The sequence below is a fragment of the Delphinus delphis genome, chromosome 9, assembly GCF_949987515.2.
Source record: "Delphinus delphis chromosome 9, mDelDel1.2, whole genome shotgun sequence".
NCBI lineage: Eukaryota > Metazoa > Chordata > Mammalia > Artiodactyla > Delphinidae > Delphinus > Delphinus delphis.
In genome coordinates this window covers 40,658,953-40,672,477 of record NC_082691.1, presented here as the reverse complement: position 1 = coordinate 40,672,477, position 13,525 = coordinate 40,658,953, and the positions used below count along the sequence as shown (strand labels likewise).

The following is a 13,525-nucleotide window of genomic DNA, read 5'->3' as shown; positions in this document are numbered from 1 at the left end:
ACTCTTTAAAACTTTCAACAATACAGTACGTTGCCTTTTGAGGAAAAGCTCAGAATATGTTAGCCATATTTTCTAATTATAATACACAAAATCAGAAAAAATGAAGAGCTAGATAAGGTCTTCCACAAGGCAGTTTGTGGGAGAAAAGTCAGGCTCAGGCCTTATGATTCTACAGTTTGTAGCCACCAGAAGAGAGACCTCTAACTGCTCTGGAAAGAAATCAAATCTACATACTAGTACGATGATGCACATCTACTAAGAGACTATTAACTTTACGCATTCTAGAGAAATATATTCAATTTTGAACCAGATGTAAACATAAATAAAATGACTATTGGTATTCTAGAAAGCTAATGACATAATTCTGTTAAGTGCATATAATTTTATCACTTTTAGTGTGTTTAGCAGTCCTGGATCACATCAGTATAAATGCATAAGGTATTATGTACTTAGGACATTTCTCATTTCAATTTTTGCCCTTTCATGTCTTTGGACATTGTGTCCACTTTGGGTTAGGAGTTCCTATCAAAGAACAAATCTATGAGAGATGCTATTTTCTTTGAGCTAAACTGAAATGAACTTTTGCAAATTAAAAATGAGTAGATTAATTCAGGTTTCACAATGAAAAATAGGAGAACAATGTAGGTTTATTTCATAATATTTAAATAGAATGTATTAAAGAAAAGAGCTATAAAAAGGTAAGTATAATTGTAAATATAACCTGTTTGGGATAACTTTTAAAATATAGTCAGAAAAAATTCTTTAAAATATTTTTGTATAAAATGCAATCAAATCTAATCAGTTTGGCATTAATTAAGCTCTAATAACACACTTCAGTATCTCCCCTAAGTAGTGTGATCCGCTTCCCCTTCATCCAAGGCGATTTGTGCACATTATGGTGTCATGATAATTTTAAAACATACTAAGAAAATGACAGAGCTGCAAAATTAAAATAAATGATTAATGGTATTTTTGTTCATGTTTTGTACTAACAGGTATTACTGAGTCTTTAAATTAATAGAGCTGTCAAGCTCATGGGTGTTACAGATCCAGCAATGAACCAAAATGGAAATTATATATTCCAAAGACACCTAAAGAGGACACTTTGGAATATTTTAAATTTTAATTAGTAGGTGCAATTGTTTTGTTCCCTGTAACCACGGCAAATTAATTGGAAATTAGTCACAACCAATCCTTTTTCTTAACAGTCTGAGATGAAGAGGTTGGTGCTTTACACCTTAACATTCTTGTTTGGGGGCCAGAAAGTGCATATGCAGTAAATTGCATTGTCAATTACCAAAAAAAAAGCTGTTGTGAAATTAGGAAATAATTATGCACAGGTAAACAAAACTAATTAATGCATAAGTAACGGGAACGGAACACACAAACTAATGCCACTAAACACTAACGTGCCAGTCTTCGGGGGGAAAAAGGCTTAGAAATGCAAAATTATGTAAGAGTATTTACCAGTGAAGTCTTAGGTAACAGGACGCTTTTAGTTTATGTTTTATTTAACTGCTTTTGGAGTCTCACTACCACTCACACCTTAAAAAGTATACCCACCAGAACAGCAATCTGATTATCCAAATATGTCTCAAGATGACAGAAGACTGTTAGTTAATTTTCTGTTCCTCAAAATATCAAGATTTAGACTCATGGAATAATAAATGGCAGTATTTTCTTAAGATTTATTCTTATTTTGTATTTAAGTATTAGGCAAAATGCAATTTCCAGGCATATCAAGAAAATATTCACTGTCTACACCTACCTATTAATAATTTTCCTACCGATAATTTATGGGTTACTCTTTTTCTTTTATCACTAAAAATACACATGTTACCTTGCCTGCTTTTCTCCCCCTCTAAAGTAAGCCATCAGAGCCGCTTAAGATTCTTTAAAAATGATGTGTCTGTCATCCCCAGGCGCCATGACAGTTCTGGAGGCTAACCATAAAAGGCCAAAAAGTGGGCAGTGTCCAATTCCTGGAAATCCCCACCCCTTCCCCAAAAGAGTCGGAATAATCCTCCTACTCTTTAGCCTAAGAAATTACCCAGCCCATAAAAACTAACCACCCCATATTTCAGGGCTGCTCTTGCCTTTTGAGACAGACTGCATTCTGTCTGGGGAATCTGTATCTCTCTAAATAAATCCACTTCTTACCTAAAAAAAAAAAAAAAAAAAAGAGTGCCAATTTTCTCTGATTTCAATGGCTTAAGCAAGTACTACTAGTTCAATGGTATAACTTACTTTGAAAATGCAACAACAGCTCAATAGGAGTTTCTTATTAATTTATTAATAAATATCTATTGAGGGTTAAAAAATATGGTGTGTCTGCAAAGGCAGCAAGTGTCACGTTTCAATAGCTGTGTAACTTTTAATGAGAAAATAATATACTTATAAAATTTTCAAAATAAGACTAATTTCCAGGAAATCAACCTGGTACATTAGCTATTATTTAATATTATTTCAACTTAATAGACTTAACACAAGGGTCTTGGGAGATTCAACAGTTAGGTAACCTGCAGGTTTCATGCACTATTCTATTCTGCATGAGTTTTAATATAATTTTCCTTTTAGATAATTACTAAAGATGTTAAATATTATGGGGAAATGATATCTTTTTTCCAGTATGAGTTTATCTGTGATTATAGGAAAACAGTAAAAGTCACTGCTACATTTTCTATAGCACTTTGGCTAAATCTCAAATACACGTCATATACTATCCCAACATAAAATAACATGAGTTTAACTATTTTTTTCCTGTATGATTCAGGATAACAAGAAAGTTAGTCCAAACAATGAAAAAGAAGAAAATTCAGGTGCATTATAAAATATAACAATACTTAATACACACCACAAAATAATTAATACTTCCTTAGTGTTGATAAATGTGATGCAAAGTAATTTTCAACAACCCTTCAATACTCTCTTGTGATTTGTAGGTAGCTGGTTTTAGGAATAAGGAAATAGTTCCAAGATTAAGTAATTCTCTGAAAGTTCAGAGGTCACTGATACAACATATATGAGACACTGGATTCTGGCCTTTATTTCTGTTTTCTACCCATTGGGATCTAGTTATTTCGCACAGTATTATTACTAAGCAGTTCTTTCCTCCCCTTCATATAGAAATCCCATAAAACACTGTTTTCAAGGAGTGAAAAATATTTTTAACCTCAGACTACTTTGAATTGCTGCTAATGGGCTAGAGAAGTGGACCATTTTGGTTGCGGATGCCAGCTTGCTCTAACTAACTTCTAAAATATTAAAACCTAGAATGGGTTTCAAATAAAAAGCTGCCATACAGAAGTTGTAATAAAATGGTTGAGATTCTATAATTAAAGAGTGGTAAGGCTTTGTAATTTCTAACCTGTTTTCAGTTCCCAGGTCTGTGATCAGTTAATCCAGGTAGTAGGTATAAGGAGACCCACCTGCCATAAAGATAAGCAAATTCTAGCTGTTTTCCTACTTCTCAAATTTGCCCCATTCTCCCCATAAATCTTTTAATGTTCTGTTTATATTTAGGATTTAGTAGCTTCTTTTCAGGAAACATTGTTCTAGCCACAATTTGCCTTTAAAAGTATTTATTGTATCTTTAGTAACCAAGAGAGATGTGAGCATATAAACTATGGAAACAAGTAATCTGTCTGATATCCTTGTACTTCCTAATATAATATCGCGTGAAATTCTCATTCAAATGGTATTCCCAAGCAGAAAGAATTTTCATGATATTCAGCTTTACAAGTGAGTTGAAAGGGCTGTTAAAACAATCTCTTTCTGAAAATTGCTTAGTGTGCTTCTCAACTGTAAGTGCCCTATGTTTGGTTTGCTGTGGTTAGAGCTGCCAGAGAAAGTCTCACTGCCCCTGCCTGTTTTACACTCACTACTATGCATCACAGAAAATTTCAGAGACCTTGTATTTCCTTCTCTCTCAACTTTTTATCCTTAGGCAAATAAGCCTAATGAACTGATGACAGGTTTGGGAGTAGAAAAACAAGTTAGAAACAGTCCCAGTTTTATAACTCTTTGCTTCATGACCTTGAACATTCACCTAACCTCACCTCCACGGTCTAAAAGCCTCCCATATAATCACATAACTCGCTTGCAATACTCTTAAAATGTTTGCCTACAGACAAAGTAATCTAAAAAAACATCTCATGTGGTCATCCACATCATTACTGCCTAGAGAAATACATAAAACTTAACTTTATCTTTATAGGTGAGTAGAGAATCTCTGCCTTTCTGGTCAATTATTTTCACTCAAATAACAAGGTAAGTGTAGTCTCAACTGCCTAAATGCAGGACATAAAAATGGGAAAAAATTAATGAAGTTTTCTCAAAATGGATAAGATTTATAATTCAAGGTTTAGAGTAGTTCTCAGACTTATTTAGAATTTCTGTAAAATATATGTAAATGGGGACTGTACTGTGAAATCTGTAAGTTGGCAGATAAGTACTTCCGGCTAATAATATACCAATCTGATGGGGACTATTCATGCATATCTCAAAATGGCCATATACAAAATCTAAGAAGAGTGGTGGCGTTTTCAGTTCTAGTCAAGAAGAAGTAAGCACGTGCTGCCCTGTCTCTCCCACTGAAGGCCACTACAAACCCTGCACAGAATGCACGGAGCAGCTAACTGAGGATTGGTGAAAAGCAAATGACAGCACGTAGATTGGGGAAGGAAACCAGAGCATGAAGTGCCACTGAGCCAGTGATGACCTTTCTGTTTTTTCTCCCTTCTCATATTCCCCAGTCTGGAATTAAAGGCAGCTCAAAACCTGGAACTGTACACCAAGTACAGATGGAGAGCTCCAAGAAAAGCCCTGTGTTTCTGGGGTAGGAAATGAAGGACATACAGGGAGAGGTCAGAGAGGGTGAGAGAAGTATCTTGTGTCACTTCTCCCCCTCCCCCTCACCACCCCAATCTCTCCCATCCCAGTCTCCTGGCAATTCCATAGCAGTGGCAGGTGACTACAACTCCACTAAAGGAAAGCCCTTCTCTCTGGTCAGTGAAACTACGGTCCCAAAAGCATGGGCAAATACCTGCTGATTTTTTCCTCTCTTCATCCCCTTACCACAGGGCCCTGGAAGCAGATACTATATGAAGAAGTACATGGCAGTTCAGAGAAATGAGAGCCTTCTATTTCTAGTCAGAGGAGCCCTGGGAGTCAAAAAACATCAGGGAGATCCTAGAGTGGAGAGGGCCTCAAAAAGACTCTCTCTTAAAGTTGTATGTGATCTCCTGAGTTTATCCCTGAGCAGTGTATGCACAGATTTGACCTTATGAAGCATACTGACAATGCAGAGCACTGAATTAGGGGATAGACCACCACCCAGGTTCCAGATAAGCCTGTAGATCTTGTACATGTAGGATAAATCTAAATAACACTGCAAAAACTTTGAAAATTGAACTGACATTAGAACCACAGCTCACAGGCAGCAGACCCGGATTTGTGGCCTGAACCTAACTGGGTCATTTACCTGCTAAAATAGCAACAACAATAACAAACCAATATTCCCCACAAGAATTAAACAACACCTAGAGTCTAATAACATGATTGTATCATTGTTAGGATACAATCCAACATTTTTCAATATATGACGATCCAGGAAAATCTCAAAAACTCCCAAGGGGAAAGACAGCCAGTGATGCAACCTCTGAGATGATAAAAGTGTTGGAATTACCAGACAAGAAATTTACAGCAGCAACTATAACCATGCTCCAAGAAGTAATGGCACACACTCTTGAAATGAAAGGTAAGATAGAGACTGCCAGCTGAGAAATAGAGGATATGGAAAAAAAAAAAAAAAAAAAAAAGAAACCAACTGAAAATTTTATAACAGAAAAACTCAACGACCAAAATAAAAGTTAACTGCATGGGCTCAAGAACAGCATGGAGATAAGAGAGGAAAAAGTCAGTGAGCTTGAATATAGATGAATAGATAGTATCCAATATGAGCAATAGAAAGAATAAAGAGGAAAGAAAAAATTAACTGAGACTCAGATATTGGGCTACTACAGAAATATCTAAAACATGTCATCAGAGTTTAGAAGGAAAGGAGAAAGACTGTGGTGCTTAAATCAGTATCTGAAGAAATAATGGCTGAAAACTTCCCAATTGGGCAAAAGACATAAACCTACAGATTCATGAAGTCCAGAGAAACTAAAACAGAATAAGCTTAAAGAAATCCATGCCCACTCAACAAAATCAAAGTACTGAAAAGTAAAGACAAGGGGAAACATTCCTGAAAGCAGCCTGAGAAAAACAATGCATTACCTATTGCAGAGCAATGATTCACATGTGGACTTCTCATCTGAAACCGTGTTATGTAAAAGACACTATGTGAGGTATGATGAGGAATTGAGGATGAAATCATAAAATGTTTACAATTAAGTCAGAAGAGCTGGACACATACACGCATTGCTGAAATACAAAGCTGTGCATTGGGATGGCATTAAGAAGATATTAACAGAGTCACAGGAGTATAAAGGATCAGGCAGTTATTTCAGACAAATGGGGAGTTAAAAGGTTTCATGAGGAAATTGTCGCTAAGTTTGGCATTGAAGGAAGGGATTTTATTTTATTTTTAGTATATATGCATTTATATCCCATCACTTTCCAGAAAGATTTTGAAGTAACTTATAAAAATATATATATATCCCAACAGCACAGGATAATTGATTCAGGCAAAATAATAAACTGTAGGTAAGATTAAATGAAAGAAATGCAAACCATGGGTCCTACAGAACGGCTGGAAGAAACCACAGATTTCCTGGGAGCCTGCTTGAAGGCCAGAAAAATGTGTCTATTTCTAAACCACAAAATAGGGGATGGAGATTGCAGGTACATAATTAAGCAGTATGAGTAGAAAGCCTTTGGAAAGTGGTCCCTATGAAGCATGGCTGGCTGATGGAAGCCTTGGGAGAATGATTTAATACCGTGACAAGGATATTGAACTCTACGCTGTGTGAAATGAGGAGGCAATGAACTTTGAGATCAGGGAGTTGGATGATCATAGTTATGTTGTTCAGCAGTAATTCTGGCAATGTGATGGATGGCTTTGGCTATACTGGGAAGCAAAAAATAATGTATTAAGTAAAGAGAAAAAATGTAAATAAGGTGAAAAAGAACTGAATTCTGTTATAAATGGTAGAGTTGTAACTGATTACTAATACAAGCCGCTGAGGGAGGCAACAAAACATCATAATTAAGGGAAAAGGCATTAGAGCCCACTGAATACCTCTAACTGTGTGGCCTTGGTCAAGTTGTTTGGCTTATCTGCTTCAGGTTTTTTTGTTTTTTTAATTTATGATATGGGAGTTATAATAACTTTACTGACTTCTTAGGGTTGTTTTGAGGATTAAATAAAAATCAATATGAATGTACAGAACAGAAACTAGTATATCATAAATGATGCTAAATATTGTTAAGCATTATTACCATGGTTTCTTCCAAACATCTCAACGACATCTCAGTGTTTTGTAAATTCAATTAGCCTTCATCTACATATCACTAAATTCCTGGGACTGGAAAATCTTACACTTATAAAATGTTTATTTTCTATCTTAATGTCCTGAGATTAAATTGTATTTCAGGAAATGATTTAAGATTAAATAACACTTTAAAATTATGATTATTTTAAATAATTACAACAAACACATACGAAAAAATTTAATAGGCCCTGAAACACTGTTCCTCTTTTCAAAGAGCTTACATTTTAAAGCTGTGCTGAATATATTCTCTTTGCAAAAACGAGTGTCAAAATGAAGATAAACTCCAAGTAACTGCAGTGTCTAGGGCCATGGGAAAAAGATCCAGCCTTCCTAAGAGAGGGTACGAGCAAAGGCTAGGCAACTAGCCGATGTGTGAATCAACTAGAAGCTAGAGCCAGAGAAGCAAAGTGGCATGCAAGTCAGAAAGCAGCATCTTATAGAACGGTCCACTCAGTGGAAATGGGGACTGAAGGAGGCAGTGGCTCTTAGTGCACTAAATGACCAAGTATCTGTTCCAAGAATACTAGGGATCACACTTAAAGCAGTAAGACTACCAGGCTTGGCGGGGATTGGCTAATTACCAGCTCAGGGCTGAGTTGAGTGTTGAAGGTATTTAATACTAGAGGCTGAGACTGGGCAAGTGGGTCAGAGTCCTGAGAAGCATTATACCAAGGAAGGTATTTAAAACAGGCAAAGAGAGACCAAAACACATGTAAATGCCTTCCAGAAGTTGCCTTGACTTCAGCTATCACTTTCATATTTTACCTGTGGTCATTTCACCATTTAGCTTATGATCTGTTTGTGACGTCCCTCCCATTCTCTACCACGTGGAAGAAAGTTTCAGGAATCCTTTCTGACTTAATCATAGACAAAGCACCCAGAGTGATATTGCATTACAACCTGTTTGGGATTACTTTTCATAAAAATAACACAAGTAGTAACTAGTACATGACTATTAATATTTCAGTGTATTAACAGAATGTAGCCTATACAATGTGTAAAAGTTCAATCGTCCTATTTCAGGAAACAGAAAGATTACATCTTTTAAGGTTGAGAAAGTATTTCTTCTTCGATACATTCAAAATTCTTTGCTTTGCGAATGTAATGAATAAAGATAACTCAAAATAACTTTTACATGTATGTATATATGAAAAATATGTGAATGAATTGCTAGCCAACCTACATTATGTTCAGTGAAAGATTTAGTAGAAAGCAGTTTTTAAAATTATTATACTACCCCAAGAATTATTTAAGAAACTCACGAATTCAAAATGCACATGGTGTTGGCAGCCTAATGATGTGTGAGGCACAGTGCTACGCTCTGCAGGTACAGGGATGACTAAAATCATAGTGCCTGACCTTAATAAGCTTACGTCTACCCAGAGGCTAGTCAGAAAAGCCGATAACTTCAATTTAACGTAGTTAGTTCTTTGATAAAGCTATGAAGCACTGGGGCTGCGCTTTTAGACTAGTTGGGGTCAGGGACGGGATAGAGTGAAGGGAGGGGTGATATTCAAAACAGAATTTATGGAGGAGTGGCAGCATGAAATGAATCTCAAAAAATGAGTGTGTAACTCAACTAAAGAAGGAGAAAGGTTTATTTGGGCAAGAGGAAAGTATATGAAAATATGAAAAAGAAGTAAGCGATGATAGCAGTGAAACAGGAAGCCCGATTCAAACTATATTTTATCAGATAGAAAGTAATTAAATGTTCTAATTGGAAGAGTGTCGTGGTGAGATTAGCATTTTCTAGTGATCGTTTTGGTAGAAAAGTGAAGGATGGATCTAAATAGAAAAAAAAACATGGGGATGGGGAAAGATTGATGTCGCTATTGCTGAGAGTGAGGAGAAATGAAATGGGCCAAATCTAGGACAATGGTGGTAGGGATGAAAAGAAAAGAGTCCAGAAATATGCCATATTATCAAGTGGGCACAGTTAGTGAATTTTAGGGTATGGAGAGAAGTACAGGATGACTCTCAGATTTCTAGCTTAGGAAACACTGGGCTCCACTAACTCAATATGGGAAAGGGAGGAGCAGGAATTTCGGGATTGTAAGAAAAAGTCATTATATGGTGGATGGGGAGGAGATGGAAGGAGGTACCTGATGCGTTCCTTTTGGTTACACTGAATTGGAGGCTTAGCATGGTCACTCCTCACTTAATGAAACTTTACTAGACACCCATCACTCAGAATAAATTGGGGTGGGAGGGCTGGGTGTGCAGATACAAAATGAAATCTGACCGAGTGTCTGACCTCCCATATATTACTGCTCTTCCTTGTCTCCCCCCTAAGCTGTTCATTTTTTTCTCCCCACAATGGGAACATATGGACAACAGAGTCAGTATGTTTGAAGCGGTCAGGAGGAAGGAATGGGGAGGAAGATAGGAAGGGGAATATAGTTAGGCTCTGGAGTCCACCCTAAAGAAAGGCTCTTCATGAACTGTTTCAATACAATGTCTTCTAGAATTAATTGTGTCTTTAGTTTGTTATGCTTGTTAACATAGCTAACTGTTAAAGGGCTAAAATCCATCCTCTGTTAACTCAGTGACTATTACAAAACTGTGAACAAAGGAGTATCTAACAAGTTTCTGTTGACTACTTTATAGTGAGATAATTTAAAAGGTCCTAAAAATAATTACAACATGTGAAGAGACAGTTTTAAGCTTTTTGTTTTTCCTGGTAATTGGAACTCAGGATTAGTGAAATTTGTAAGTAAATATTATCTTATTTTTTTTCAATTACTTTTTTTTATTGTGATACAATATATGTAACATAGAATTTACCATTTTAACCATTTTTAAGTATACAGTTCAATGGCCTAAGTACACTCACACTGTCGTGCAACCACCAACACACCTATCTTCAGAATTTATATTACTCTGATTCTTAAAAAAATATTAACTGATGTAAGAATCAAGACCCACTCATCACATGATTTTCTATTTTATATATTCCACTTAAAGAAAAGCAGAACTTCTGCTGTGCTCTAAAATTATATCTAGAGCAATTTCTTCATAAATTGAGTATCAGCTTATGGATATTTAAATTCAGCGAAGAATTTTAACATTCTACCATTTTTATGTTCTGTAAGAGAAACGTGTTATTCAGTTGAAGCAAAGAACACTCTTAAGTTCAACCATACCAACACTATGAATACTAAATACTCTCTTCAGTTAAAGTGAAATTTAAAGTTCAGATCTCCATGTGGTTCTAGGAAAAGAAGAGTAGGCCAGAATGCGAAATAACAATAATGAGCCATAGTCTAGTACAGTTCTTGGTCCACTGTGTTGACTGCAATAAATGTTTTAAATGAATAAGAGAGTTTACACGGAGAGAAAACTAAATAGTCGTTATATAAAAATTAGTAACTTAACAATTGTTTAGATCATGATAATTAATAGGTGAAACGAATATCGTGTTACTCGCTGAGAGAAAAGTTAACAAAAGAGTCATTAGAAGAGCTTGTGTGAAATAAGCTACAAGTATTATAACGCACTAATTACATTTTAATAGATAAAGACTTTTTAAAGCTAGGGAGAGGCAGTAAGTGATTTATCAAAGGTCATACTCTGGAGCAGAGGGTCACAGGGGATGGCCTGGGGCCTTCTCAGGTGGAGATCCAGCGTGGGGAGTAGTCATGAAGAGTGCAGACAGTGGAGCCAGGCTACATGCGTTTCAAGTTCTACTCTGCCACTTACTATCTGGGTGGAATCAGGCAAACTATTTAACCTTTGTCTGCCTCAGTTGCTTCATCCACAAAATGAAGCTTATTATAGGATTTCTGTGAGAATTAAATTTGTCAATACAGGTCAAGTGTCTCAAACTATGTGGCACAAACTAAAAGCCTAATAAATGTTAGATATTTTTATTGCCATTAATCCTTCTTGATTTAAAACATGGCACAGGGACTAAATTTCCCTTCTCCCTGAGAAGAGTCCAAAGGAATGCAAAGTACTCATGGAAGGTGTTCTGGTTCACTGTCTTTCATTTATTCTTTTGTGACCCAGGCTGAAGAAAAGTGACCTTTCATTAAGACAAGAATACTGCTTCTACCACTGCCACTACCATCCTGCAACATGACCACAATCACCACCACCACTGTGACTACTATCAGTGACAGCAACTCTACCAGTTCATCATTACCACCATCACCACCATCACCACTACCACCAGCATCATCAGAACTACCGTCACCATAAGTTTCACCACTTTTTCCACCATCACCATCGTGATGTTACCCCTAGCACCATCATCCTAATCTTTACCAACAGCACATCGTCACCACCACTGGAAACAACAAAAACAAGACCTTTAATATCCATGTGAGTGTAAACGTGAACTCAGAAGTGTCACTGGCAGAGTGAAGAAAAACAAGATGTAAATATATACATGCTAGTAAAAGGAGGAACAGGAATTTTTTTAAAGGATATTTGGAACCAAGTACAGAGATAGCAGTAGGCATAGGAAGTAGTCATTTTTGAAAGATTTTTTGGCAAGTTTGTCTTACATTATTATTACATAATTAATGGATTTCACAAACTTAGGGTTCAATTAGCTAAAGGAATATACCAGGAGTAAACAAAAAGTCATATTAATGTGCTGTACACAAAGATTGAGCCAAACGCTTCAGAGTAAAACCAACAGAAAGGTAAAAATTAAGACTCCCATGTTATATGCTAAGCTGCGCTCTTTGAAATTGGTAGCTAACTAGTGGTTAAGAGAACGGGCTGTAATCAGAGTCCTGGGTTTGAGTTCCATTATGTGCTACATACCTGACCTTGAGTAAGTTATCTGACCTCCTAAGGACTCAGTTTTCTCCATCTGAAAAATGGTGATATCCGTTATTTAGAGTTTGTGTGAATATTTAATGAACACTAATATAATGTTGTATGTCAATTATTTCTCCAAAAATCCCCAACACCACTCACTTGCAACCATGTTAACACCAGCACTTAGCACAATGCTTGTATTAATCTAAGATTAAGACCTACCTACCTCTAAAAAAAAAATTTTTTTTAAAATAAAAAAAAAAAAAAAAGAACCTTGTCACTCCCTAAACACTTCCCCCTCCCAATTTTAACCACAGAGTAAATGGTACCCTCATTCACAGATAACAGCTACCCTCCATTCATCCCTTTCCCTCATTCCAATCCCTCATCACAAAGGGAACTCATTAACAACTTCTCCCTGTTTCACCTCCACAGTGTAGCTCAAATCCACCCACTTCCTGGCCCCTTCTGCTGCCGAAGCCCAGACCACTCTGATAAACCCCGTCTCCCAGCTGCTACTCAGTACAATCCATTCTCCACATAGCAGCTAAGGTGAACTTTAAACTTGTAAATCAGATGATACTTAAATCTTTCAATAGTTTCCTACTGCACTTAGAATCAGATGCTAATTCTTTACCATCATTTTTTCTACTTGATCTGTCCCCTGCCCATCTTTTCTACTTTACCTCTTACACTCTCACCCTACCTCTAAAAATTGTCGTTCCGTCATCCTTCTTACTGTTTAACATACTGAGCTTTTGACCCTCCTTTCAAAAAGGGCTCCCAGACTCACTTGTCTAAAGTAGTACTCTTCGGGCTTCCCTGGTGGCGCAGTGGTTGAGACTCTGCCTGCGGAGGCAGGGGACACGGGTTCGTTCCCCGGTCCGGGAAGACCCCATGTGCCGCGGAGCGGCTGGGCCCGTGAGCCATGGCCGCTGAGCCTGCGCGTCCGGAGCCTGTGCTCCGCAACGGGAGAGGCCACAACAGTGAGAGGCCCGCGTACCGCAAAAAAATAAAAATAAAACTAAAAAAATAAAGTAGTACTCTTCATACTCCATCCAGTTCCTCTTTGTCATTTTTCATAACGCTAGTAATCAAAAGTTATATTTATTATGCGTCTGTTTATAATTATTAATTTATTTAATCTCCTATTATCAGAATGTAAGTTCCTTGAGGACAATTATATTATTGAATACATTCTATTCCATGTTCTATTATTCCTATGTTTTATTATTGAGCATGACGTATATTATTGATCA

At 36.7% G+C, this 13,525-nt stretch overlaps 1 protein-coding gene across 1 annotated transcript in view; it reads right to left on the bottom strand.

The window, feature by feature from the left end:
• DGKB (diacylglycerol kinase beta) overlaps window positions 1-13,525 on the bottom strand; it is a 704,489-nt gene that overhangs the window by 23,240 nt on the left and 667,724 nt on the right. The gene's annotated exons all lie outside the window — the stretch shown is intronic.